Raw genomic sequence first — 6,000 nt, forward strand, 5'->3', positions numbered from 1 at the left:
TCAAATATGTGAACCTATTGGAGAAGGTCCAGCAGAGGGCCACAAAAGTTACCAGGTCTGGAACACCTCCTGTGAAGAAAGCTGAAGGAGTTGGGGTTCTCCAGCCTTGAGAAAATGAGGAGACCTTATTGTTGCCTTTTGGTACTTAAAAGACACCTGTAAGAAAGATAGAGACTTTTTAGCAGATCCTTTTGCAACAGGACAAGGGCCAGTGGTTTTAAATGAAAGTAGGAGGCTAGATAGAAGGAAGAACTTTACAATGAGGGCAGTGAAATGCAGGCACATGTTGCTGAGAGGTGATAGATGCCCCAGCCCTAGAAACTTTTAAGTTTAGGTTGGACAGGACTCTGAGCAACCTGGTCTAATTGAAGATGTCTCTGTTTACTGTACTTGTGTTGGACTACATGACCTTAATGGTCCTTTCCAACCCAAAACATTCTATGGTTTTTGTCTCAGGGTGATCAGAGTATAGGGTCTTTGCACACTGCACAACCCATATATAAGCACACGCTCTTAAGCTTCTGTCTTCCAGATTGTTCCTGGGAACGTTTTCCAGATGCATCTGGCCTGGTGGACTGGCCCAGCACAACAGCAGTGGTTTCTCACTGCTGAGGTGCCTGCTGTCTTCAGTATCTGCTTTTTAGAGCAATAACATGTGGCACTCGGTGTGCTTGTACTTTGTGTGTTTATAGCACTATGTTTACAGGTAATAACCTTTATTATCGGTTTGGGTTGGTAAACGCTCCCAGCCAACAGCAACTGCCACTACGTTTTCCCTGAGACCCGCCTGCCCAGGACTGTATGTCCCGACATGCACTGCGGGGTGCGGCCCTACCTCCCGGCGTGCAGCGCGGCCGCCTTTCTGCTGGCGCATTGGTTGTGCCGGGCTGCTTCTCCGCCCCTCCGTGCGCCGCGGGTCTCTGTGGGGTCGGCCCGGCGCTGGTGCTGGTGCTGTGAAGGTGGCGGGCCCGGGGCAGGTGGTGTCCGGGCGTTCTTGGTTCCGGCTTGGGGATGGGTTGCCGAGCAGCTGCCCTCGTGGAGGGTGTGATGTGTAAGTACTGGGGCTGGCGGAGGTAGGGGTGGGCACAGGGGCCTGGAGGGAGCTCTGTGGCGGTAGCGGGGGTGCTGAGGGCTTGCTCCGGCTCTGGCGGTCGGGGTGGCCTAGGGAGGGAGCGGGGCAGGCCTGGCCTAGAAGGGCTGGGCCGGGCATCGTTCCTTGGGGCGGGCGTACGTTTTACTTTAGGTTGTAAGCATACTTTATTGCTGTAGTGATTCTTAATTGTCCTGTTAAATACAACATTTGTAAGGGTAAGTTCTCTATTACAGGTGTGTAGCTACTGTGCTGTCTCTTCATACCTGCCAGAACCCCTTTCCAAGGTTGAATTGTGGCTTTGAGTACGGAGTTGCTTAATTGCCTTCCTTATAACATAGAACTGAAAATGTGTGGTAGGGAAAGCATGCATGAACACAGTGTTAAATGGTAGTCTAAAAAGAGTGGGGACAATGATGTGAAAAAAGTTTTAATGGTACAGAGAAACTGGAGGTAATTAAAAGCAATCATTCAGCATTGCAAGCAAAGTAGTTCACATGCAAGCTTCAGTAATATTAAGGGATGCTTATGAACTTCAACTTGGAAAAGTTTGGGAATATTGGATAGAAGCGACATTGATTAAAGTTAATACTGCAATATACTTTTATTGATAGTGGTTTGATAACAAAGGTCTCATGCAAGAAATTTTTGTTTTCGCCTTCTCTCCTACTCTTTCTGAAGTGCAGCTTTAAACAGTTCTGTGGAACAGATGAGTTCTAAGATATGACCTGAAAACAACTGGAGTTTCATGGACTTTGTTTTTAGCATGAGTTCCTGGGGCTGCTTTTGCTGTATCTCTGCAAGCTATTTCTGTTCTTTTGTATTTGTTGCTTCCTTCAGTCAGGTCTCAATTACTAATATTAAATTACTTGACTGTTTTGCTGAACTGATAGATCCTAGCAAAAAATCCCCAACACTTAAGCTTCAAAAAATTTGGCTAAAGTTTTAAAGTGTCTCCTGATTAGGACTGCAACATTTGGGATGAGTATCGCAGGTTCGAAGAGTCAGTGCAATGTGGCTTTGTAACTTTTTAGAAAATAGACTCCTGTCCAGAAGTCTCTTCTGTTAAAGGTATTTGTATTATCTTTTTTATTAATCCTTACCTGACTTCAGCTGAACTGTCTGTATGAGACAACTGCATTTGCTCCATCACTTATGTTCCATTGTGGACTGATTTTTTTATATATAAAGGTTGTTAAATAAGTGTGTTCTGGCATTTTCAATTTGAAACACGTCACTGGTTTTAGCCAAACTATGTCAGTCTCTTATCTGAGTCAGCTTCGTCACTGTGACCAAACTTTGGGCAACTCCTGGCTCATACATCCAAAAATGTCATACGTTTGAATATATGTCAACTAAATGCAGGGCTGTGATACCCAGTATGAAGACTAACAGCAGTCATTGGCCTATAAATACATACCTATATCATGGGAAGAGATGCTAATGCTTGTAGATAACTTCATCTAGGTAAAATTAAGGTATTTTTGCACTGATTTTGTTTTCCACTTCATCTTTAAAGGCAAAATTCAAAAGCTATCTGGAATAAAATTTAAATTCCATCAGGATAAAATTTAAATTTATAAAATTCTGTTTAACATCTGATAATAATCTTCTGTGAACTCTGCCACCAGATGGTGTCCTAGGATTTGAGATGTACTCTGACTCAAACCATTTATATAGAAAAATAAGAGTGTACTTTGCATTACAAATGACTTCCTTGGATTTACTGAAGTATTTTTCTTACCTGTTGTGTAAGGGATTTTTCTTATCTAGTCACAGACTATTTTACATTTTGATCCCAAGCTGACGTTTGAGGCTATAATGGTGGTAGGATTACAAAGACAATTCGTGACTCCAAAGGGTGCTAATAGGGGTTTTCACTGGATTTCTGTGACCAGTTGTGGACACTCCTTTTGAGCATTGTGAACAGCTTGGAAAGAGGAGTGACAATTTTAATAGGCTCAGGAAATGTGGTGTCTGAAGAAAACAACTAAGGAAAAATAGTTTGCATTTGTCTAAAAAACAAACTGGGAGTATAGGGGAAAGCAAGCTTTCCAGATGTGTGGATTTTGGGTAACAGCATGTGGCCATGATGCAGAACACCTTTCCATTCCAATCAGGACAGTATATATCTTTCAGTCTTCTGGTATGTAAAAAACTATCATAAATAAGATAGAAATAAGGTATTTACATTCACTGTGGAGGAATTACCCTCTCGATTTAGAGCAAGAAAAACTTAGTTTTGGTACTAGGAAATTATTAGCATTATTTATTTATAGGGATTTTGGAAGATGCAGTTTGACTGTGACTTAGAATGTGTATTTTTTTCTAATCTACTTCGTTCTTAGACTTAATTGAAATAAATGAACCCCCTGTGTTCACACCAGGTGTTCCTGCACTGGTCTAAGGTATTTGTCTACAGTCTCCTTATCTCCAATATATCTTCCCTGTATATTGCAGAAAGCCATCTGTACTCATGAGATGGCACATAAACAGTGTCTGCTAAGATGTGTTCTAGGCTAGTTAGTGGAGTCAAGTTTATTGCTTTTAACAGGAACTTAAAGAACTTTGATCTGTGAAATAACTCTTCTCTCCTGGTTCAGTATCAAAACAGTTGAGCACCTGGCTATCTGGTTACAATATCTGCTATGCAATTGTGCTACCATGCTGAGGGGTCTAGAGTACCCTCAGTCTGTCATGATGATGAAGTTAGGGAAAGCAGGGAGGAATTTATCTTAAAGTCTTGCTTCTGGTATGAGGTGTTTTCATGTCTGGGCTGTAATATAGTTACCTCCTTTGCCATGTTAAAAAAAAAAACAACCCTTTGACTACAAAGTAGTTTATACAATAATACCATGCTAGAGGAGAATACTACTCTTAGCCATGACTTAACATTAGTAAGTCCTTAAGTTTCTATCTGTTGATCATATTAGGTCCCACAAATTGGCATCGATAAATCTGGGAAGGAAAGGTAGTCTTGGAATGTTCCTGCTTTATCCCCATAGATTCTGCTTGAGGTGATAAAATTTGAGCATAAGCCCCTGCCTTGTTATGATGAATCAGTTGGTTTTGTACAGAATTCTCACAGCGGTACAGGGCTTTGATGTTTGAAGCAGTGTGTAATACAGGGAAGTGGCTTTGCAGATGTAAAAGTTTTCCTTAAGAAAACTTCTCTGTGTTACTAGGCTTTAATAAACTATTACTTAGCTAGATTAGCAATTGTTACTGCTTTGTAGCATTCATTTATCACACTAGGTGGTTGGATGCAGCTTTTGAAGACCTATGTGGGGTTCTCCAGGTTTTCTCGTGAAAACACCAGACTTCTTGGCAGAGTAGCAAAATCAGTTATGCTGATATTCAAACTACATACATTCTAGCCTAAGTGCTTTCCAGGGCCTAAATACACTTCTATTCCAAATTCTTCTGAGCAAGAGGCTTCTCTCCAAGTTATAATGACCTTGTGTCCACCACTTGCTCCCATCAACCAACTAAAGATTTCATGAAGGCAGCTTGTGTTGAGTTGCTTCTTTCATCTCTGCTCTTTTTTCCCCTGCCCATGGCAGCTCACCTAGGATGTGTGCAGCCAGTTGTTGCAAGAAAGAAGTCGCTAAAGCAAAAGGAACAACATCGCTGTGAGGAGCATGTTGCTGCACAGAGCATTCTGCCACGGTGAACTTCTGGAGTCCTCAAGTGTAGAGTTTCCACTGCTATCTGTAGGGACATGCAGCATTTAGGCAGGCCTTTAGACAGGCCAGTGCTGCTGATCTGTTTGAGGCCTCCTGAGGATTTCTAGGCAGCTGGAATGTCAGGCTGCTGGCCCCACTCTGTGGCACTTGTGGCTTTATATAGTCAGTGTGTTGAGCCACTGATCTGTAGCAGATTTAACCTTGACGTACATTTTTAATGTATGTTATCCGGTAAGTTTGAATAACTGTGGACAAATGGGTGTTGCGGCAGGAAGTAGTCTAATGCCTCATTCTCTTTGTAGACTATTTTTACTTGTGAAAAGTGTTCTCCAAAATCTCTGTAGCATACTTGCTTAAGTTAATTAAAACTGCATGGTGTTTAAAAGCTTTGAGCAGGTGCAGGCTATGGGTAAGTTGCATTTCCATCACGTAGTTGTAAAATGCATCTCTTCCCTTGAAAACAAATTAAAAAATCACCTCCTGAGCAGATACATTCCCTCAGAATAGAAAGTTGTCACTACATTTTGCTGCTGATACATTTCTCTTTTATGTGGTGGTGGTGTTCTTGGCAAAGCCTTATCTTTGCCTGCAGTTTGTTCACTTTTACAGAGTACCTCATTTTCCTATTAATGTTCCACAAGAAAGTTCCTGTACTCTGTAGCAAGATGGTGATTTCAAAAGCACAAACTGTTAAAACTGATAAAAGCTTGAAGATTGTTTGGCATTTGAAGTATGGGATTTATTTATTTATGTTTTGGTAGGAATTCAATTACACCTGCATTTATGTAGAAAAAGCTCTCTTAATTTTCTTGGTATGAAAGTATTGTGCTTGAAGAGAGTATGTTGAGATGAAATGCCATTACTGACTATATGGCTCAAAAGCAGTCTGGTTCTTGTTACTGTTCCATAATGATTGAGAGAATACCTTGAATGTATGTGTTTTGAAGTACTTCATGAAGGTTCTTTTGCAATGAATTTCAAGTACTTTTTTCAAGTGAGCCATGGGTTTTATAGCAGGTTTTGGGAGAAAGCTAGGAATGCAGGAGGTCAAGAGGTGATCTAGAAATATATTGTGGATCTGCCTTCTCCCACTCCCTGTAGTATCTACTTGAATCCCTTTATTTCTGAGTCCTTGCCTCTAAGGGCTTGTCTCTGGAGGTGAAAGTTTCACTTTTCCTAGTGACAACCAATGGCATTTGAACTCCATTAGTATTTTTAGTACTC

Source organism: Indicator indicator, chromosome 4 (genome assembly GCF_027791375.1).
Source record: "Indicator indicator isolate 239-I01 chromosome 4, UM_Iind_1.1, whole genome shotgun sequence".
NCBI lineage: Eukaryota > Metazoa > Chordata > Aves > Piciformes > Indicatoridae > Indicator > Indicator indicator.